This window comes from Macrobrachium rosenbergii, chromosome 8, assembly GCF_040412425.1.
Source record: "Macrobrachium rosenbergii isolate ZJJX-2024 chromosome 8, ASM4041242v1, whole genome shotgun sequence".
NCBI classification, from domain to species: domain Eukaryota; kingdom Metazoa; phylum Arthropoda; class Malacostraca; order Decapoda; family Palaemonidae; genus Macrobrachium; species Macrobrachium rosenbergii.
Genome location: NC_089748.1, coordinates 85,948,299 through 85,972,897, shown reverse-complemented (window position 1 = coordinate 85,972,897; position 24,599 = coordinate 85,948,299). Strand labels below are relative to the sequence as shown.

Here is a 24,599-nt window from a genome sequence, read left to right as displayed (position 1 = left end):
TAAAGCATCAAATCGATGAAAAACAAAAATTATAATGAACACTTTCTTTCAGATCTAAACAATTGGGTAACACCCAGCTTTTGATAAATGTTTAGACATTTGAAGATACTCCGTGCAAAGTAAGCTTCTCGTATACAGAGTGAGATAACATATCCTCCTTATGTTGAAACTTCTGCTGTGTGCAGTCATTTAGGAGTGTCAACTTCCTGCGGAGGTTTATAATCCTTTGGCCAGAAAGTGAGAAGAGGGTCCAGCTAGAAAAGACTGAATTGCAGCTTGGTTAATGTTAGACATTCTGGATGTTAATTTTGGTAATCACGAGTCATAATGAGATGTAGCTTATATATTACATTGTTCCTACACAATATAAAAACAATCGGTCTTTACAATATGGATATACTTCAGCGCAGCTGGAGACCGGCCGTTTAACTTTAAACAAGGTGGTTAAGTTTGTAGTTAGCTACCAACAACTGGTGGGGGTCCCGCCCACCCAGTCGGTACACATGTACTTTGCTTTTGGCTGCCGCGAGATATATACTGAATCGCTTGTTTATGTGATGTTTTCATGATATATATTAGTGTGTTGCTCTTTTGCTTATATCTGGACATAACGTGCTTATATGATATAATGCAAATCCAGCCCCTTATTTTACCCTTATGCGTTGTGTATTCAGTGTTCTGACATAATGCAGCACTACACCTTTATTAGCCTTGAGAGTGGTCAAACTGGTTTTTACGTTGCCAAGGCAACGAGCTTAAACTGCTTTCTCGGTATTGTTATACTTTACACCCGGTCTGCAGCCCAACTATGAAACCCACATAGATAGCTAGTACGCAATGAGAGGAGTTCAAAACACCCCCATCTTTCCAATCGCTAATTATAGTTTCAGAGATATGATTGATGAATGTTGAAAAGATACCAATATACAACAGAGCTATAATAACCTACACAGCTGTGTAGAGCTCCTCAAAACTAACATTTTAAACCCATATACCACAAGCCGCAAACCAAGATTTACTTATATAATAAATTTATTTAAAAACCCGATTTTTCCCCTCTTCGGTAAAGTGAAAATTTTCTAAATCTCAAGTTCATCTCACCTCCGCCCGAAACTGCTCCTGTTCATTCGTTTGTGCATGTTCGTTGAAGACTATTTGGGTGAAGTTCCGCCCACACATTTGAATCATCCAATAAATTCGATATTTTCCAGTTGGCGCGTGTTTTGAAGCCTCTCTCTGTCTTTTTCTAGCCAATGGGAGTTCACTATTCAAATGTCTTTAGGTAGACTCCGGATATATTTCAAAATTTCAAATCACTTAGTTGTTCACCTCAAGAATGGAAAGACTCCAGTTGTGTGTTTCGTGCAATATATCTTACTTTCGTGTTTTAAAAGAGTTTTTTGAAGAGGAGGAGAAGGCAGTGGACTTTTTAAGAAGACACAGGGTGCTGCTCATACAGGTTTCGTGTAAAAAGTGTGAAAAACCTTGTAGGTACAGAGAAGACAGGAAGCAGTGGGTGTGTGACCATTGCATGTGCTACAGTAACAGCAAGAGAAAATATTGCAATTTCGTAGTGAATGATTACAAGGGTACCTTTTAAGAAGGTACACACCTTCCTGCTTGGCGAATATTGTGCTTTGCCAACCATTGGTGCCAAAAGTTTTGGGAACACTCCTCTATGGCTAAGTAAGGCAGTTGAAGAGACTTGGGGCAAGTGTGGCTGTTTGGTGGGGTGGAGCGTGACAACAGAGACAATTTTATAGTAATATCGTTAATTGGAGGTAAGGAAATTCTTGACAGGAGCGCAAAGACCCTTATACCCATCATAAAAAAATGATGGTTGGGTGGCCTACAGGAGTTGAGGCAATGAAGGCTACACACATAAAGAAGTTAACCACTCTGAAGCATTTGTGGGCCTGACAGAGAGCATAATTTACACGCAGAACATCGAAAGGCTTTGGAGAGACATTAAATAGTGGACGAAGAGGCCGGGGCTCAGAACAGAATACCTTGTACAGTATTTCTCCCAGTACCTGTTCCTATGGAAATTAAAAGTGGCACGAGAGGTTTCATGAACTGTTCAAAGCTGCTGCTATCTTGTATCCGCCACAGTCTGAAGGCCACACATGTTCTCCTGTCGTCATTGATAGTGAAGACATTGACACTGATGAACCTCACACCCTTGATGAACCTACACCTGGCCCTTCACACTGTTAAGGTATTTTAAAAGAACTCTTCTTCATATTGCAACTTATACTTTACACCCGGACTGCCTCAGGCTACACATGATGTTTTTCTTGCTTGTTTTGATGGTTTTTGCATGTTTCATACATTATTGTTTTTGGAAATGCTTAATTTCCAACTTTGATTAAAGTCTGCCATTTTGAGAAGCCTCCAGCCAGTATAAAAAAAAACATTTTTTCTGTTAGTTTTCTTGTTTTGTTTTGCTGTTTTGCTGTTCCTATCTTCCTCACATCGCTCATTTTCTGTAACCCCTGTGGCTCGCTCACACAGCACAACATTACTGCCTGCCAGATCATATGGGCTTGCCAAGAATCTCTCAAAATGCAGATAAGGCATGAAGCTCCGTTCCGCCACCCCCAAACTGAAAACAGAAATGTTAAAAAAATTGACCCACATTGTTGGGTATGTTGAGGTAGTGACAATCGGAAAACGATAGTTTTGCCAAAGATAATATCAGAAATCAATAAAACAAGAAAACTAACATGAAAAATGTTTTTTTATGCTGGCTGGAGTCATCTGAACAATGACCTTCGACTTTAAAAAAAGTTGAAAATTAAGCATTTCCAAAAAGAATAATGGTATGAAACATGCAAAAACCATCAAAACAAGCAAGAAAAATATCATGTGTAGCCTGAGAGGCAGTCTGGGTGTAAACTATAATTTTACCGGTTTCTCACCTTGCTTACGACTCTGCGACACTCTTCGTCTTTCTTGGAGAGTTTTATTCCTTCACAGTGCGGAGGAAGGTTCTTATTCAGAAATGATTACTCGAACTTTTGTAATGTTTTAGGTTTTTCAGATGTTGTAGAGCTTGAAGGACTTGGGAAGTACAGGTTCTCTCGCTAGCAGGTATGTTGCTGATTGCTCAGTCTGATTCATCTACGGGCATGCAAGCACCTGTTGCTCTGGTTCCTATGGAACCCATGACGAGATTCGGAGAGAGAGAGAGAGGGAGTGGTGCAAGGGTCCCGAGATGGCAATAGACTTGTGTCTTTGCCTTCATCTTAGTTGTGTGCTGTCTCTTCTTAGCACTCTCCCACATCTTTGGACTCGGGGTCCCTGCTCCAGGTCTTGCTGAGACCCTGCAACACAAGAGCAGCAGGTGCATGGGTCTCCTCAGATACGACATGTTGAAGAGGTAGCTCATGTCACCGATACTGCTTCGAAGATGTCACCTTCCTGGACTGGTGCATACTGCCGCCCATGTTTCTTCAATACTAGGCAGAGGAGGGGGGGGGGAACCAAAGATTCTTGTATGTGACTCGGAAGCTCAGAGTGCACAAACCTCCAAGGAAAACCATGTCACCCTAGGTAGACCCTGAGTTACCTTTAGCAGTATCATGTAGTCACCTCCACAAATTGGTATAAGAATACCTCTGCTCAAGTTTCCCCCCTGACACTTGGGCAAAGAAAGCAACTGATTATTGGTCCACTTGTTACCCAGAAGCTTCAGTTGTGCGGGTCTTGTCAGAGACCCGGATCACCACTGGTACTCGGGTTTCTTTGAAACCCTGAGTTGCCTCTTACCAGTACCATGGAATCACTCCATGGGCTAGTATAGCGCCTACCTTGGCTAGAGATTCCTTGATTTCTCAAGTAGTGGGAGCAACTGATGCATGATACTTTCGTGACTCAAGAGCAATGCAGTCCGCTTACTTGGAGAAGTTCCCCATACAGTCCTCTTCGTATGAGGAGGCCACGGCCTCGAAGAAGTCTGGGGCACTTTGAGAAGACAGCCCAAGTCCAAGCCTGAGAGTGCATGATCGCTCTCCCTGGATCAGCCGTCACCCGTGTTCTTGCGAACGAGCCCACTTACCTGGGGATAGCTTCCGTGCATGTCTGCATGAACCTGTTCTCTCTCCTTAGGACAGCTCCTGCCCAAGTTCTTAGATCCGTGCAGTCACTGCCACCACAGGTTGATGATCTTTTACAGCTTTCCTCTCCTGTTGGGGCTTTGGCTCTGGAAGGTCAGAGAAAGGCTCTCAGCTCCTCTCACCTGTCCCTTCAACATCCTGGGGGTTACAACAGGAGCTGCGAGTTGGGCAGAAGGGTTCACGATTGGGATGCTATGTCCCAATGCAGCCCTCCCGTGAAGCTTACACTCCAGGCTTGGTTCTAGGATCGGGCCTGTTGTATGCTCAAGTGTTCAGGAGAAGGTCAGGGGGTTCTGTCAAGGCTTCTCTCTTGCCGGGAGTAGTCTAGGGGTTCCGTGACCTGGAAAGGCTCTAGGGTTTTTCCTCAGGACATGGACATCCCCAATGTTCAGAGAACTTATTCAGAGATTGTGTTGCTGATGTGTTGGCACAATGATCTTGGGAAGAAACCATGGTTGCTTCTTTGAATCGTAAGTCTGCCCTTGTTTTTGGGGACCAAGGAGGAACCAAAGCTTCGTTGGTTCAATCTTCTTCATTTGCAGAAGCCACAGCCTCGAAGAAGACTTAGTACGTCTTCAGGATAGCCCACGTTCGCGCCTGTGTGTGTACGATCATTCTCCCCAGGATAGCCCTCGTTCATGTTTGCAAGAACAGGCCTGCTTGCCCGGAGATAGCTCTGTGCATGTTTGCTTGATTACGTTCACTCTCCCAGACCTGTATGGCCATTGCCAACTGCCCACGGCCTTACACGTCTGCAGGGTCCTTGGCTTCCAGCAGGTATCATAAGGGTGCTAGACTCTCTCACCTGCTCTCTTACCTCCTTGGAGTCTTCCGAGGAACGGGTATCAAGCAGTTTTTGGGTTCGAGACTGGAAACATTCGTGCTTCTATCCTTTCCCAATCACAGTAACATATACTGCGGACTGAACCAGTTGTATACTCGAATAGTAGAGAGATCACAGGGCACCTCTGGAGGTTTTTCCCAAGGATCACCCATGAATTTGGTAGTTTACAATCTCAGGGAAGACACTTGGCTTCCTTATGGACGGTTCGTCAGCCATCGAAGCTTTTTGGGATCTCCTTCAGGAAACCAAAGTCAACGGACTAGTCATGGTCACAATTTGCCGAATAGGTTTCTAGCCAGTTGAATTTTCTCCTGTATGACCAAGACAATTCACCCAGGTTTCTCCTGTTGTGCAAGACACTTCCTCAGCCTTTAATTCACCAGAAGAATTCCTCAATACCTTGGAGAGTCCTTTGCTGACCAAACAGATTGACCCAATGTTTGAGTCTGTCGCTGACTGCCTCCCTGTGGAGGGAACTTCCCTTTTGCAGAGCAGTGACAATGGAATTGACTGTCATGGAAGCTTTCCATACAGTCCCCTGGATGGATCTTGGTTCTACAGTATTTCGTGGCCAAGATCACTTCTTCCCTATCAGGTTCTCACAGATCAGGAAAGGAAGTCACATTCAGGAGACTGATGTTGTCTGGGTGTAGAACCTTCTTTTACTTAGCTCACCAGACAGCTAACCTGTGTGTGAATCTGGTGCCAAGAGAAGAGACACTATCTTGACTCAGGTTACCAGGTTTGTTGGTTACGAGTCGGCACTGGTTCTTGGAAATAAACCAATACTGGGCTCCATTTCCCTCTGGCCAGTGGTAGAAGTAGATGTGTCAAGTGATGAGTAAGATCAAGGATTGATCTCTGTGTTCAGTGGGTGGTGGCCAAGACCTCTAGGTCTTCGCATGATTTTACAGCTCTGCCTTCGGGCCAGACAGTTTCTTCCTTTCTGGTTCTGAGGAAGCCCCAGGCTTCTAATGGTCCATGAAGGTACACCCAGTCTTCTACCCTACCAGAAAGGCATGCAGCAGTGCTCGTTTCAGCCCCCTGTCTGACCTGAGAAGTGGGCAACAGTATGAGGAAAGGGGAGGGATTCTAAGGGCAGCATTCTTTTCTGCATTCTGCTATTGGAGAGGGGGTACCTGACAAGCTGTGAAGCAACGTGGCACCTTACGGGGAGGAAACCTTCAAGTTCCCGCCACCCCTCTCCAATGTGTGGTCCACTTCCAGACTCCAGTTCCCGGCTCACCTTCAACCTCGCCCTTGGGAAGAGGTGAAGGCATTGCTAAAGATGGTACGGTTAGTACTCATTAGGATGCATATTTTCGAATATATCCATTGTTATCTGGGGACAAGAGATGACTTCTCTAATTTTCTGGGACTTGGCAGTCTCGTTCAGGTTTGAGAAGCCAGATCTCGCCCTTGAGCAGTGCTCTTGGTGCCTGGACATGCTGGTGTTACGGCCTCAGTCTCATGTCAAGAAGTTCGGAGAAGAGTGCAGTTATTCCTGTCTCAACAGGAACAATCAGCTCGACAATGGTGAGTTGTTCTCGTTCTCATGTATTCCTTGGGGAAGCCTGGTCCTCATGAGTGGCTTCACCTTTGTTCCCTTCAGTGGAGAATGTGGGAGTTCTAGTCTCTGATAAGGGACTCCTTATTCCTTTCCACTCCTACCTGGGAGGAAGAGAGTCAGGAATTAGCCTCGTGGCTAATACGACAGGACCTCTTGTTAGAGTGTCTCTCTCTTTACACTCCTCCTCCTGTCATGTTCCCTGTTCTCAGGTGCATTAACCAAGGGATGAAGCGCACACCTGAAAGAGTTGCTGCTTTCAGGTGAGTGGAACTGGAATGACAAACACCTCCCTATCAATATCATGGATCTCAAGACAGCTTCCTTAGCTCTTTGAGAGTTCAGGATCTTGGCGAGCTACTGTGGTGCTGAGTGTCAGAACCCCCATGACCACAAAAGTAACTTTTGTCAATAAAAAGGTGGGGGGGACTGGTTTCCCTTCAACTCTACATTTTGGTGGTGCAGGTGTACAAGTGGGCTGTTGCACACTCAGTAGAGCCGTTAGCCAGGTACATTTTGGGGAACCGGAATGTAATGGCAAATAAGCATAGTCACTAGTGTCAGCTGACAGGGATTTGGCCCTTACACCCAGACATTATGCAGGATTTTCCAATCTTTGGAACCTCCCAATGATAGATTAACAACAGAAGCTGTTGGTGTGCTGTTCCATCTTTTCACTTCCTTGGTCACTGGTAGAAACATCACCCAACACCCATGGAACAATCTTGAGTCCTCGGAAGAGAAAAAGAGATCTCCCAATTGCTTTCCCTTGTCTATAGACATGGGGACCATTGTACGGGGCTCTTCAGACCCCTGAGCCATGGATGCAACAGAGGCATGGGTCTCCATGGACACCCATGCCTCCAACACCGGTCCCCAGAAGTCACCTTCCCGGGTCAGTGAAGAACTTTCCACCACTGCACAGGGCTCCTCGGACCCCCATGTATCATTAGCAACTCTTGCATGGGGTCCCACATAGCCCCTTGCCACAGGATTTACAGGTGCATGAGTTCCATGGACAAATATGTTGCCAGAGGTGCACGCTTCTCCAAGGACACCTGTGTCACCAGAGGTGCACAGAGCTCCAGTAGACCCCTGTGTCACTAATGTCGGCCTTGAGAAATCATTTCCCTGGCAGGTAAGGTTCTTCTGCCACTGCATGCCACTGCACAGAGTCCCATGGACTCCCATGACACTGGTAAGGTTCCCCGTTCTACGGACCCGGGCCCGACTTTACAAGAGAGAGTGAAGGCACAATGCACAGGCGCAGCCTCACCCCCTGCACATTCTTGCATGGGAATGGTGCTAGGGTCCCAGAAAGGTGATGCAGACCCACAGGTAAGCTCACCCGGAGAAGGAGTTCTCCTGCTTAGTCTTCTTTGTCTGTAGAGGCCTTGGCCTACAGGAAGACTACAGCACTAGGGGAGATGAGGTTCTGTCATGTTCGAGTTTGTCCTGGAACTTGTAGCAAAGACTTTTGAGTCACGTTCAGTCCCATTTAGGCACTGGTTGGTAGTGATTATGACAAGATTTTACTGTGTCCAGTTAGAGTGCTATGGTACTACCTTTAGAGGACTTGACATCTGAGGCCTGAGTGTCGACGACTCTTCATTAGTACTGGGTAGACTAAGAAAGAAGTGTTCAAGAGCATGATTTCTTTCTAGCCTTGTGAGGTTATCATCAAGCGGACTCTATGCCCAACATGTAGCCAAGAGTTCGTTCTGAGTATCTCATGAGGGTAGGGACATTAGTCTGTCCCTTTCATTCCAAAAGAACCTGTCGGTTCTACAGGTATTAAGACAGAAAGTGGTCTAGACTGTCCACTTTCACATATTTCTACATTTAGGACATTGCCCACAGGCCCTGGGACATTTTTTCCCTGGGTATTGTGGTGGGTTCTTAACAAGTTTACACAACTTGTTAAGCAGCCACCACAGTGGACAGTTTGCATCTCACCTAAGGTGTTTGGTGGCAAAGAGTGACTGTGAGTGGGGGACTGGCCCCCCTCCCATCTCTCTTTTATCTTTCCTTTCTCGCAGAGAGAGAGACGAATAGACATCTGTCACATGCTGGTTGGGCGAGCCATGCAGATGAGCCCACATAACTGAGCACCTTGCCTATAATCTTGGATAGATTAGTAGATGCAAGTCCTCCCCTCTAGCAAGGGGAAAGCGGGGGGTGGGGGCTGATGATAGAATGACCCGCTGGTTATCTCTAGTTTTATTGTCTCTGATGCTTTGGGTTCATCCAAGCCTTTTTTGAAGCAATGTTGTTACACCCACACATATTAATTCGAAAGGTCCTGAGGTCTGACAGTTGAAAACACAGTTGTTTACACTTCTGTTCAACATGTCAGAGGCATGGTCTCCTTCCTTTGCTCCTGTATGACCAGGAAGGAGGACCAGGTGAGGCAAACTGCCAGTCAGTTCAGAAGCTTACTCAGAATCCTCCCTCCAAGGAAGTAAGTCTTCCTATTTTAGACTGATGGTTTGTATATTGCTTAGGAACAAATGACAAATTTTTAAAGTAATTTGTATTTTTCCTAACTATTTTTCCTAACTATACTGTCCACCTCAGGCCACCCCTCATTCTGCTCCCTGGGCCAAAAGGCAAAGTGAATGTGTACTGACTGGGTGGGTTGGACCATGGCCACCTCTCATTGGCTATGGCTGGACTCCCATCCGTAGTCGGTAGCCAACTGCATATTTAACCACCTTGTTTAAAATTAAACGGCCGGTTTCCAGCTGAGGTGGAGTATATTCCTCTTGTAAGGACCTCAGCTTTGTATAGTTATGAAAAATACATATTACTGTAAAAACTTGCCAATTTTTGAAGGGAGCTGGATATGTATGGGAACTCTGGTCTCCCTTCAAGATAAGTGAGCTGTTTACTACCCAGAGCTTAATTTCTTAGAAATATGATGGGAATGTTGTGTCTTGTTCAGACTGCATGAAAGTAGAGTTCTTCACTGGGCCTTATGTGCTAGTCTCCATCATGAATGATATCCTCTCTGGAGACTTAATTGAAGGGTTCTCCTCACTCAATGTCCTTGTGTAGTTCTTTTATATGTCACATAATAGTTTCATGTCCAAAAATGAGATTTTTATTTAGGGCAATTCTGGGTCTGACACAATTGATAAGAGTTCATTTATTGTCAAGATAAATGTATTTGATTAGTGTTAAGAGTCTATTGGTTGTGTCAGTGTATGAGGTCTGCAAAGTGCACGACCCAAGTATCTAAAAGGAGTGTGTTCTCACAATGGTGTTGTCCTTCAGTATTATGATGTTACATATGCTAAATATGTTTTGCTATTGTTTTTGAGGTTGAACAGTGCAGTCTATCCAGTGTGGAAGCAAAACTGTTAAGATGGTTTCTTCAATGACAGACCCATTTCAGACAGCATGGTATGGATTAATTTTCTGCCATGAAGACCAGTGTTTTAAGTGAAAATGTCATTCTCCATATTCCCTGGATTTGTGGGTTAAGAGTGGTTTCAGTGGCATTAAGACACTGGAAAGATGTTGCGTGGGGCTTTAATGTAGGTGCAGAAGGATGAAGCAGAATGTTTAGAAGAGGATGAATGTTATGCAGCCAATTCTAGTATAGTCATTGTGACTTAGAAGGTAGGTCAATGAAGGCTTTCATGCCTTACTGCACCATCTGGCCCTTGCTTATATATCCTGGGAAGTCTTTGGAAGTTATATAGTGGAAAGGTTGCAGTAACTACTCTAATAGAGGTTGGTAGTCTTGACATAGTACTGTAACCTTCATTTTATTGATAAGACAAAATTACTTTGGGTACCTTTGTACCCAAAATAATTCTGTCTTTTTAGTAAAATGAAAGTTAAAGTACTTTCTGTCAAGACTACCAGTCTCAGTGCCAAATAGAGTAGTTACCTCTCCGTTCCCCTATATCATCATCAAATAAAATAGTTACTGCAACCGTTCCCCTACATCAGCATAAACAGAACAGTTACTGCAACTGTTCCACTATATAAGTTCCAGACTTCCCTGGATGTTAAAAATTTGTAAGCAAGGACCAGATGGCGCGGCAAGGCACGGAAGCCTTCCTCGACCTACCTTCCAAGTCACAACTACTACACCGGAATGGACTGCATAACATTCACCCACTTTTCAACCTTCAGCTTTATCCTTTATATAAATACAGATACAGATTATGTGTGTGTGTGTTTTGAAGTGAGGATGCCCTGAGGGTCCCGGCAACAGCTCTGGACATCACAGTATTTTAAGAGAGATCTGTCACATCGCAATTGATCCCTGATCCTCTTTTCCTGCCGAGAGCAACCAGATATGCTGAACAGCAGCACCAGTATGTAGTAAATGTGCCTTGCTGTCGAACTCCTTGGTTCCATTGGAATGTGGAACAGTCTCCCTGAGGATGCCACGCAATTGGAACTTCAAAAGTTCAAGCGAAGGTGCAGTGCATTACTACCCCAATACAGTTCTTCTTATATTTTAATAATTTACTTACATTTTATCTTTTTAATAAATTGTTAATTTATTTTTTTCTTTTTTGATAAGAGAGATCTCTTCTTACTGTGTTTCCCTTTACCTCTTCACACTTCTTTCTACTGAACACCATATTCTATGGAAGCTTGAATTTCAAGTCAATGGCCCCTGTGGGCTTGTTCCATATGAATGGGGTTCATCTTCTGAATAATAATAATAATAATAATGACAACTAAAAATGAGAAACCAGCTCCGTACTTGCACCAACTTTACCAGACCACTTCACCCACTTCCACGCAGAGATCACCCACCTCCACCTAAACCTCAAATTTTTTTTAAATGCATAGGACTTCCGAAATGTACCATCTGCAATAAAAGACTTATAAATAATATATATATATATATATATATATATATATATATATATATATATATATATATATATATGTTTCTCATTTTTTGTTAATAATAATAATAATAATAATATTATTATTATTATTATTATTATTATTATTATTATTATTATTATTATTATTATTATTATTCTTCAGAAGATGAACCCTATCCATATGGAACAAGCCCACAGGGGCCATTGACTTGAAATTCAGGCTTCCAAAGAATACGGTGTTTACTGGAAAGAAGCGAGAGAAGATAAAGGGAAATACAGTAAGAAGATATCTTACTTATTAAAAAAAGGAAAAAAAAATAAATTATCAAATTATTAAAAAGATAAAAATGTAAGTAAATTTTTAAAATGCAAGGAGAATTTAACTGGGGTAGTAATGCACTGCATCTTCGCTTGAACTCTTGAAGTTCTAATTGCATGACTTCCTCAGGGAGACTTCCACATTCCAACGGAACTGAGAAGTTCGACAGCACGGCACATATACTGCATAGTGGTGCTGCTGTTCAGCAAATCTGGTTGCTCTCGGCAAGAAAAGAGGATCAGAGGTCAACTGTGATGCGATAGATCTCTGTTGAAATACTGTGATGTCCAGAGCTATCGCCGGGACCCTCAGGGCATCGTCACTTCCAAACAAAAATCAGGCTCTGAGACTCTCGGGAAACAGATCCGGCGCTCCTGATTCAAACGATCTTTTATGCATTTTTCAGAAGATACTTTATGTCCTTGTCAGAACTGTAATTACTAATATATGTAAGGCATTGCAAGCTTTCTAACCATATGTATTTGAAAACTCTTCCTAATTTGTATATAGAATTGTTAACCATTCTTCAGGCGTGAGAAAACACACCTGACTGTATACAGACGTCCCTCTGTTTTCCTCTGTCAAAAGCTACTTTTCCGCTCGCATGATTTCTTGACCTGTCAGAGATTTTGTGTCAATAAATTAGAATACCTTGAACCTGCTTCTCACTCGCTGCCTAGTTATAATACAACTTGTGAAAAATTGGCGAACAAGAGACCATCCGTCGATGGTCTACCTGCGTATATATACAACCACGAACCACTCTATCTCAAAAAGGTAAATCTCTAGCAGAAGCAGACATCCATACCGGAGAACAGTATTCTAGTAATGGAAGGAAAACTGACCTAAAACAGGTTGCAATGGTTTTTTTCATTGTTATAAATATATGAGACCTTACGTACAGTACCTAACTTTCGTGTGGCGTTTGCTGATACTTTCATTAGGTGTTTCTCAAAAGTAAGATGTGAGTCACTCAGCAGAGTCCCATCCACCCTAAGGGTTGAAGGGATTGGGGTGGAAAATCTGTATGAGATCTGCCAATCAACAGTGTTTTCCTTTTACTGGTGTTTAGCCTCATACCCCACCGACTATGCCATTCACTAATCTGCTCCATGTTACGATTGAGACTAAGCTTCATTCCTCATACCTGGAGACTTGACTACACCCACAAGTGTTGCATCATCAGCATACTGAACAATCTTGTTTTCCAGGCCAACAACCATATCACTTGTACGAGTATACACTAAAAATAACAGTGGACAAAGAACTACCTTGTGGAACTCCAGTCATAATAGGTCTTGGTTCGTGAAAGATCCCATCAACAGCAACTCGTTGCTGCCTACCTGTAAGGAAGTCTTGAAGTAAACTTAAAACTATGCTTTATGGCACTCAGCTGGATACCACTCTTTCAAAGGAGCTGTCAGTGGAAAGAATCTCGATGCCGAATCTATACTGGCCCTCTTCAGTAATCATACCTGAGAAATGTGAGATTTGTTGACAGTCCACATGCTGTACAATAACTGAGGGACAGTTCTTTGACCTATTCTGTCAAAACCTTTAGAACAAATCTAATAAGAATATTCGTATCTTAAAAACCAGCAACACTGACTTCAAGTTCTTAAAATATATATACCCTTTCTTCTCTTTTGCCCTGATTCCTGTAAGGAATCTTCTCGTGGTGCAATAAATTTTGAAGCTCAATATTCAACTGATATTTTGAATTAATAACAATGATTCCTCTTCTTTGACCATCGATAATCTTCAGACCGTAAGGAAGGACAATCAAACAAGCAGTGTATAAGAGAAAGGGCCACAGCAATTACGCCGAGGCATTTATAATCAAAATTTGTTATAGCTGTGAACCAAACAAATGAGCAACATAGTTTCTTATCCAACACTAATATATTCGTGATTACATAATTATATATCTGTCTAAAATCACCATTACTCATTGTCACTAAAAGATAAGTATTATGTACATCAAGTCACAGACTGTAATTACATTGACATTAACAAACTGACAACATTTTTACCAAAAGGACCACAGGCAGTGCAAATAATATGATAAATTTCGTCCATTTAAACAAGTAGTGAGGATATGAAAGGGTTCAACAAACCTTTAGCTGATCCTTGGTCAAGTATTTGACATTTCATGTCCCTGAGCCCCACTTCTAAACCATGGCTGCATCTCAGTCACGGAGTTTAACTCCCTCACCAGTTTTGCTGTATATAATGCTCATTTTCCATTGTAAGCTAAACTAGTTTTCAGACGAGAAACTCTCCCAAAAGAACAGATTAAATCTAATAGATTATTAAGTTTTCCATCTGATGTTAGAGCTTCAAATGAAACGATGTCTTTTCCTACTTAATAAATGACAATATTCTGTTGCAAATGTAATTTTCCACTTGTTCGAATGTTGAAATTTAAAAGCCTGAGGACCTCATTGCATACCTTAAGATTATCTTTTCAATAAAAACCTGTTCTTTGAAAAATAAGAACCTTCTAAAAGAATTCACAGAGACGGAATATATTTTCAGATGCAGACTTATGAGGCAGTTACATACATACGTGTGTGTACACATATGTACACACATATATACATACAAACATATATATTTATATATATAATATATATATATATACACACATATATATTATATATATATTTGTGTATACATGTGTATATATGTATTTATAATATATATTTATATACACACATGTATGTATGTATGTATAAGCACATGCATGTATGGTATGTTGTATGTAACTGCATATATATATATAATATATATATATATATATAATATATATATATATATATATATATATATATATATATATATATATATATATATATATATAATTGTAATAGCCACAATACCCTCTTAACTTTTTGAATTCTTCACACTTTTTGGATAAGCTTGTCACTACGAAGCCTTAGATCCAAATGCCAGATATATGATGTAATTCTGATGGCCGGTAGCAGGATTCGAACCTGCATGCCGAGTAATCATTATGAGGTCACGTTGCCGACCTGACCACGAGAAGGATGGTCAGGTCGGCAACATGACCTTGCTCCTGACTACTCGGCATGCAGGTTGGAATTCAGCTGCCACACATCGGAATCACTTCATATTTCTTGCACATTTGGATCTAGGGCTTTGTAGTGACACTTATCCAAAATGTGTAAAGAATTCGAGAAGTTTAAAAGGCATAATGGATATTAAAATTACATAAGTATCTGGTAAAAGTGGCCAGTATATATATATATATATATATATATATATATATATATATATATATATATATATATATATATATATATATATATATATATATATATATACATACATACATGAAGACCATGGGTTTCAGGACCGCACGATGACGTGGAAGCAGAGGGGCGTCCTCCGTGTTGGTCGTCATGAGGTGGTGATCACTTCAGTCCCAGGACCCAGCCTTAGGAGAGCCAGGAGGACGAGACTGAGCCCCGACGCTGTCCTAAAATAGCGTCTGTCACATCGAAGAGGTACATGAATGAGCCCACTACAGAAAAGCAGTAGCACATGTACCTGTACATGTACATGTTCATGTTCGATCCGCTGACAGTGTCACCTTCACATGAATGGCATATAACTGATACTATTATCTCTCTAGTCCCTAAATACGATCAAGTCTATTTAGTCCTTCGGTACATTGCTGAGTCAGTCGCCCTCTTTGGATATTTGGCAAATACGTTGCATTCATATGTAGCGATCTGTTTCCATAACATTTCCATCTACATAATCAGCAGTATAGCTTGGTTATACAATTTTGGAACAGTATAGGCAGTATACAAACATACAGTAGCTTTTTTTTTGGAAAGTTTTTAAACAGTATCAACATCTATGATTTGAAGATTCACAGCGAACGTTACACAGGCGACATGCAGTTCGGCGGGATGTAATGGCCTTTTATATATGGGCTAAGAACTTGACAAATGGCATGATATTCACTTCACACAAGCTTATGCAAATTATAATATCCTTCACCATATTTTGCTTATATTATTACACTTAATCTTCAACAACAAAACTTTGCAAAACCGATGGAAATTAGACCATCTAAGCCCCATTCATGACAATGACTAATGAATGAAGTTTCGAGGTGGAATTTTGGGAAGGGTAACCTTTAAGCTTGGAAATTCATAAAGCGTGCACACACAATCTCGACTGGCTATTATATAATAAATATTTGGATGCTTCAGTGTTTATACATCAAGATGACTCTTTAATACACTCTTACACCTGCTCAGAAATTCTTCGACCAGGAAGAAAATCCGTCATGTTAAAAATAAATAATCTTAATGTCAAAGTAAACAAGCTACTAGTCTATCACATCAGTTGTTTACTGATGAAAATCAGTGTCCAAAACAACGCTCTCCAGTTTGAGTTACAAAACTTACGTTCCTCTGCTGCCCTAGTCTTCGACTTCGTTTCTAAGATCATAATCGTGTATTTTCGCTTGATTCCAGAAGCCGATTGTCAGCCATTCAAACATACAAGATCATGGCAGAATTCCCCAACTGTGATCCTGTGAGATGGCACTTTTAATTGGGCCATTACTTTGGCAAGTTAGCGCCCCGATCCTTAAAAGAATTTTGAAGAGAAGAAAAATGCACCTCATTCTCTCTTCAGATACAAACGCAACAACTACATGGGAGTTAGTGTGATCATAAGTGTGCATGTTGTATATATGTGTGTATATATATATATATATATATATATATATATATATATATATATATATATATATATACTAGCTGACTAACCTGGCGCTGCCTGGCATAAATCTGAATGACAACCGGTAGACTTTCTCTCTGTCCAACTCTCCCTCACTTTTTTCCTCTTTCTGCTCCCTAACACCCTCTCTACTCTCTCTCTCACTTCCTCTCTCTCTCTCTTGATTTTCGCTTGATTCCAGAAGCCGATTGTCAGCCATTCAAACATACAAGATCACGGCAGAATTCCCCTTTTCAGGGAAGCCCTTCCCCCTGCCATTGGTGGCCTTTGGCACTAGTGATGTCTTATCCCCCATCCCCCAGTGCTGATTTCTAGATAGTAAGTCAAACCAAGTTTGGTTAAAATTGCTCAATGCGTTTCGGAGTTACTGTGGCACATACACATGTACATCCATGTATATATATATATATATATATATATATATATATATATATATATATATATATTATATATATTATATATTATATACGCATGCATGCATGTATACAAATGATTAACTATACTGACAGATAAATTCACTCTGAGGAATTAGTATTATTCATAGACTATAACTATCCGAGAAAGGAATAAATTGTAAAATTTCCATTGTGCGGAAAAATACCAGCTTAAATCTTTCAAACTTGGTAACAGTGAAAACTACTGTACTTTTAAGATAGCTAATTAAACGCCAGAGTATAAGGCTGTAACGATTGGTTGCTTGCAATTATATTCAGGATTATTTTGACATGATAGTTAAGGCATCAACTTCATATAAACCTAGAGCTGGATTTAAACTCATTTTGCAGTAAAATCAAGTAGAAGATAGACCTTGTCTTTGGTGGAAATAATATAAAACAACCGTTGTTTCTGTGATAGAAGTACTGTACCTTGCAGGATCCTCTTCGATTATTTTTTGACTTGCAGTTTCTTTGTTCTGTCTAGTCCCGCTTTCCTGTTCTGAATGAAAGAGACGTTATTATGGGAACGTCTGTCTACTCCCAACGCACCTATTTTCAAACTACCTTAATTAAACGCCCAAAGCTTGTTCCATTTATTATATTAATATATTAGCCGCAGCTGAAGGAGAAATCTCGCAGTGGAGAACATCACCGCTAACACGAAATATTTGAGGGGGATTCCTTATGAACTGCGATCATAGAAAATATATTTGTATAAAGCACCAAGACTACAGTAATTCACAGTCTCAGTCGTCAATTAATATGTTTCATTGCTAATTTATCAATCGCGAAGAAATAGAAGCGGTAAAGACAGTAGCCTAACTTTGAAGTGGGCGTTTCTCTGGGTGACGAACATTGACGAGAGGACTTAGGACATGCCACCTACCACAAGTTTGGACATGATCAACTTCAGGCGATAAACCTAACTAGAGCGATTTTCTGGTCGTACGAGTCTCTAGAGCACACAGTTTAGAATATTCTAAAACGATGTTGTTATGTTAGTTGAAATAATCCACATGGAGGGATCTTTTTTTTTCGAAAGAAATTGATATCAAAACTTTTGTCGAAAGTGAGGAACTGGATGGCAACAATGAAGACACGATGTCAAATGTGTGTAGTGGTAATCGAAAAAAAAAAAAAAAAAATACAAGTGTTTATCTGCTACAAAACTTTAACCCTCAGCAAACTTCAATTTCCTTCTCTGTGATCAGGTTACCTTCAGTTCAAACTTATTGCTCATTCCATACCTTAGTCTACTTTTAGACCGATATCCCTGGTTTTCGGTGTCACTTCAACAGTTTATTAGACGGACTGATTTCCGTAAGAAAGATGTACAGTACCATTTACCTAACTGCTTCTGTCCTGTCAGGTGGCCAAACTATGTGGATAAAATTCCGTAAAATATTTTGGAGAAATAAGCTCGGGTCAGAATGATTATAACTAAGCTCGTTTTGTGTCTTAGAAAATATCAGGGAAAGCAGGATTGCCTCTGATATACTGAACTGACATCGACGCCTTCTTTGCGCAACTCTTTCCTTTACTGTGCCAGTGCAACTTTTTATTTGTGAAAAAAATTACTAAAATTGAAACGCTGCACAGCCTCCCGTTAGTAGAAAGGCTTTTGTAAGAGTAATGGACTTTCATCGATTTTGGAAGTGGGTCATGTACACTCAATGCACCTCCGGTCGCGCTGTCTCCAGAAATCGAATGAACTTCGTTCGTCCTTGACATTTGAGCATTCGACTTTTCCACGATAACCGGCCTCATCCTTTGAACCCACCCCTTTAATTGGTCCCGTCATAGTCTGCGCCTTCTCTTGACCTGGATATTCATTCTGTATTCTCTTCAAATAGAAAGTTTTGCTTTGCTCTCTCTCTCTCTCTCTCTCTCTCTCTCTCTCTCTCTCTCTCTCTCAACTCTTCGGAACTCTTCACTTTTCATTTTGCTCTTGTTTCCAACTTCTCTTAGAAAATTGGCCCAGGGCTCGAGTTTCTTAAAAAATGGGTCTCGTTTAACATTCAGTGTCGTCGTTCAGTTCAGCCGCTTGCGTGTGACGTAACTTTTCTTTATTCATATTTGTGTTCGTTTTGCTGCGGAGGCGGGATTCCCGCAACGTATCACGGTGGAATTTACATCAACGATGCAAATGGTTTGAGGCCGTGCTTTCGTAGCCTCTAGAAATAATTCAGGTTTCATGCTGCTCTTTTCTATTAAATGTACTTGTGTCTGAGCTCTTTCGTCTATTACTGCAGCTGACGTCGCGTCGTCTCAACAAATCGCGTCATGTAGTTTCCTCCGTAGCCTGCAGGCAAAAGCTGATTAAAAATACCCGAAATAGATCGCGGTTTCATCGATCGCACTTTCGTTTTTGGAAGCTTTAATATCCAATATCCAGAGAGAGAAAAAATGATGAGCGCATTTTCACTTCAAATGGTTGGGGCAAACAGTCATACGAACAATGACAATCAATCATATCGCAGATTCGTCCTTCATCCTTTTTCTCTGTTAACAGGAATTACTGTGTCCACTGAACAATGTATATCAGGTTATTCCGTCACAGCTAAATACTAAGGCAGAGCTGCAAAGTGGTGTTTATATCAACATCATTTAGACGTGATTTTTATGGCGTTCATGTTGATCATAATCAAATATTAAAATAGTTGTAACAGAAATGAAATATTCTAATAATATTTATCGGCCGATCTAATAATGGGTTCACTTCCATTGCTTTAACTGTATTCCCACATCAGCAAACTTTAACTTACTTGCCAGTCCGAATTCGCCATAGTATTCAATTCGTAAATCTTGAGTTTGGGCCGCACTATACAAACAGTCCGGTTATTATAGTTTTGAATAAGCATAAAAGAACCTCAGACACTGAAACTGAAGCTTTTTCTTTTCTCGCTTCTGAAGGACTTCAATGCCAACAAAAAGAATTTAGGCGTTACTTAATAAAGGCTTGCTTAATGTTCTTTGCTACTGACGAAGCGCCAGTTCTATGAGTTTCGCTTCGAGGGAGCAATTAATATGGTATTTAGGAGCTCACACAGCACTGTATCACTAATTGGCTGCTGATTTGACACCCGAGCCTTTTATTCAAGGACACAGTGACTCGTCGCACTTGAAGAATTGGCCTGGGGTCGTCGCAGTGAATGTCAGCTCACTTTCAAATAAACTGAGAAAATACGGTAGGCTACTGTTTCGTCTAAATCATAAAGCACCTTTGTTGAGATTCCTGCAAGATTAGCATTGCCTCCATAATTGCAATTTTGGAAATGCATAAAAATCACTGTTTGTGTGCTTTTGTTTCTATTAAAGGTTGCGCGAATCTTCAGTACTGATTTTATTGGTGTTTGATCTAATTCCTGACTTCATACCGATCATTAACTGCAGCCGCCTGCGATATTAGACTTCTTCGCGAGTCACCTTTCGCGTCTTCTTTTCTTTAACTTTATATTTGCTATGGCTCTCTCACGGCTATGTGGAATTCGCATTCAATAGCCAATTCTTTGTGGAATTCGCATTCAATAGCCAATTCTTTGTGGAATTCGCATTCAATAGCAAATTCTTTGTGGAATTCGCATTCAATAGTAAATTCTTTTCATTAAGCCACATCATAATTCCATCAGCATCCTCTCTGCTTGTCACTGTTTCGGAATTAAATGAATTACATTCGATATAAAAAAAAAGAAAATTCTAACGGAATTGCAGTTAAAGAGGTTTTATTCATTAAAAGAAAAAAAAAAGACGTCTTAGCATGCAACTGATTTAGTGACATAAAAGTGGCGGCATAATGACCATAATTTTCATGCTTACATCCTTTTCCAGGTGTAAATTACGCCTTTGCAAATGGTGACTTGCCTTAGATCATTGTATTTCGAGCATCTGAAACTAGAGCCCAATAACGTCAAATGACTCCTAGAATTCCACTTATGAGCAATGGAAGAGTAAATGAACCGGAGCTGATACAACTTCTTGAAAAATCAACCGAGTCAAAACTTGTTCGTATTGAAGTAATTGGATTAGAATTAGTACTGCTTTTGAAATACAGAGAACTGCAAAGATTTTATGTACAAAAACTATGTACGTATGTATGTATGTGTGTGTGTGTGTGTGTGTAAGGGAAAACCAGAGTCATAAGATCCGCACCAAGCGCTGTCGCGAGACTATTCCCACGTCTTTGTTCTCTTTTTTTGTGCCCCGACGATGCTTGGTATGGATCTTCTGACTTCTATTTCCCGTGGTTTTCGCTTATACCAGTCACGTGCATCTCCTGTGATTTTCTGACCATATACAGTATATATATATATATATATATATATATATATATATATATATATATATATATATATATATATATATATATATATATATATATATATGTGTGTGTGTGTGTGTGTATTATACTGTGTGTGTTTGTGAGTGTTCGTATGAACAATGCACCTGTTGCACATTATGTGACCTTACGTCCTTCACTGCTCGTGATATGACCATATTTTGGCCTCGTTATCTTGAGTTACCTGGAGCCGGAATGATTGAGTTATTATGAAGATGCGCCACGTAAAAGGTCAGTTGTAGTTTCCCCCTGAATATATTACCAGTATTTTAGTTTACTCTGTATTTATTTTTCATATTTTGTCATCCTTCACTTTCTAAGTATCTTGACATTTATGCTTCCTTTTCTGTAGTGTAAATACATACATTTTGACATTATAGAAATTTCTGCATTCTGGTCAGTGGCTAGGACATTATGGACAAACGCCTAACCTAATATTTGAATTATACTTTTTTTAAAGGAAGTGCTAGCACATTGTTGAAGCCTACAAATAAATAATCTGTATTTATTACTTCGCGAGACCAAAATAATTGATGAGTTAAAAACAATTCCTGCTGCCGCGAATGAATGGCAGTCAGGTTGATGTGACGTCCACTCATTTCAGTTCCTTTGCACTCACTACAAAAGTGACGTGATGTCAAGCTGACGGTATTAATTTCCTCGGTCTGGCTGAACGAGTCCAGAAAACCGCATTATTTCCACTGGGAACAACAAGACATTCTATGAGATTATTTCAAAAACAGGTACGACTTGTTAATGCTACCCTTGCACTGAACTTGGTGTGACCCTGTTGTTAACAAAATAACAACAAAAACAACGTATAAGTAAGTAGACAAGAAGTACGAAGTGCTCAACACCGATTTTCGGCCTTTTGCTTTTGCCTTCGTCTCATCTGTCGGAGTTAAACTGATCCTAAAGGAAAACAACTCACAGTTTGAGGAGGAGCTTCGATTTCATCATGATGACCCTCTTTGCGCCAACAGACACAAGATGTCTTTTGGGGCCGAAAAGTAAATGATAACTGTCACAAAATCAATCAATATTTATCGTCCTTCCAGTGTGCATAGCAATAATTCTAACGATATGAATTCGCCACATAAGGCAACAGAGAAAATCTGCACTTTCGAAATTCCTCCGTAATTTCTGGGACCATTTATAAATTTTTTCATACTAAGTGGAATCGACATAGATTGTACTTTTGGTTGATGTCATTAGTAAATTATATATATATATATATATATATATATATATATATATATATATATATATATATATATATATATATATATATATATATATATATATATATATATTTAATGGCATTGTTCACCGATGTTATCTTTTTACCAAGACTTTGAATCAGACTATACTTCTTCTTTTTCTCTTCAGGCAAGCTTCTCAGGAATGAGGAAAAATGATTCGCGATCTTTTCATGTACTTATTGTAGTCGACGGACCATTTCCTCGCTCATCAGGGCTGAGCCGAGTGAGTGGCGCAAAGCTGCGCAAAAGAGCGCAAGCAAGGACAAAACTTAGAATTTTCACGAATTGTACAAGTGACGTCCTGGTTGACACAATAGTGGCAATATAATAAGATTAGGTGTAGTATAAGAAAAGTGTATTAAACCAAAGAGAACTTAATTCATAATTCATATACTGACTCAATTCTTTCAGCTGAAGTTAAAAAAAGTTGACAAAAATATACTAACATCATTCCTACGAAGAGAAGAACCAACCAAGACAGCTATAATGGTAGAAAGTGTAACTTGAGTTATAACTATGCCAAGCCTTATTGGCGGTTTTCTCAAATTCGATGCTTTGCTATATCTTCAAAACAAAAATTTGCTCGTACTACCATAAAATAATAATATGGAAGGTATCCCCATTCTTCTTAAGAAATTTGGTGTTAATGTTGCATTAAAGAACAATAAGACAATGAAACATGTACTTATATAGAACTCTCCCGACAATACTAAAGGATGAGTATATAAATTTCCATGTGGGGCTTGTGCAAACTTTTATATTGGTCAAACGGGTAAAGCACTGCAAAAGTGAATAGAACAGCATAAAAAATGTGTGAGATATGCACAGGTCAGCAGTGGAATTTTTGTACATGTTAGTGAGAACAATCAAGCTATCAACTTAGAAGGGGGAAAATGATAGTGCATTTTAATATTGCACTGGAAAGGGTTATCATTGAATCTAGCTTTGTAAAAGAAAAGTTATGGCCTTAATATAAATATCAGTCAAGGCATGTATATAAATTTGATCCTATAATTTCAAAAGGAATTTGTAAAATGTTTAAATTTTAAGGAAGGCAGTAGAGGTGTATTGACAAGGGATGATCGTATCTGCGAACACAGTATTGTGACTTCTTTGAGGCCACTCCTTTGACACCTGTCACCTGTCAGCGGTGGAGCTGTAGTTTCAAATGGTTGTGTGTGCTCGTCAGTACTGCACTTTCTCTGTAGTATATATATATATATATATATATATATATATATATATATATATATATATATATATATATATATATATATATATATATATATATATATATATATATATATATATATATATATATATATATATATATATATATATATATATATATATATACATATATTTTGTGATTCATAACACTATGTATTAGTCCTTCCTGTGGTCATCTACGTATATATTGGTCATGTGCATGTTGGTGATTTATTATATATATATATATATATATATATATATATATATATATATATATATATATATATATATATATATATACATATATAACAAGACCTCATTTAAATAAGGATGGTACCTAACAGAGATGTTATTTGCAGGAAGTTAAAAGCTTTCTACGAACAACTCTCCCCATCGTTCACCTGACGATGGAAACAGTTTCATTGAGGTCCTGTTACTCATTGTATGAATGCATAGTAAAATTGTGCAAGTGATCAAGTTATATTTCTATATATATATATATATATATATATATATATATATATATATATATATATATATATATATATATATATATATATATATATATATATATATATATATATATATATATATATATATATATATATATATATATATATATATATATATATATATATATATATATATATATATATATATATACTGTATGTATATATATGCAATAAATTTCTGACTCACATCAGTATATATATATATATATATATATATATATATATATATACTGTATATATATATATAAATATATATATATAAATAAATATATACAGTATATACACACCATATACGTCTTTGGTCACTAGGGTCCGATTGTGTATGGATAATATCAATGCCCAGGTGATGTG

General features: G+C 39.4%; 1 protein-coding gene across 2 annotated transcripts in view; it reads right to left on the bottom strand.

Moving 5' to 3' along the window:
• The window catches only part of LOC136841025 (uncharacterized), a 317,702-nt gene that overhangs the window by 75,079 nt on the left and 218,024 nt on the right, over positions 1-24,599 (bottom strand). The window lies entirely within an intron of this gene.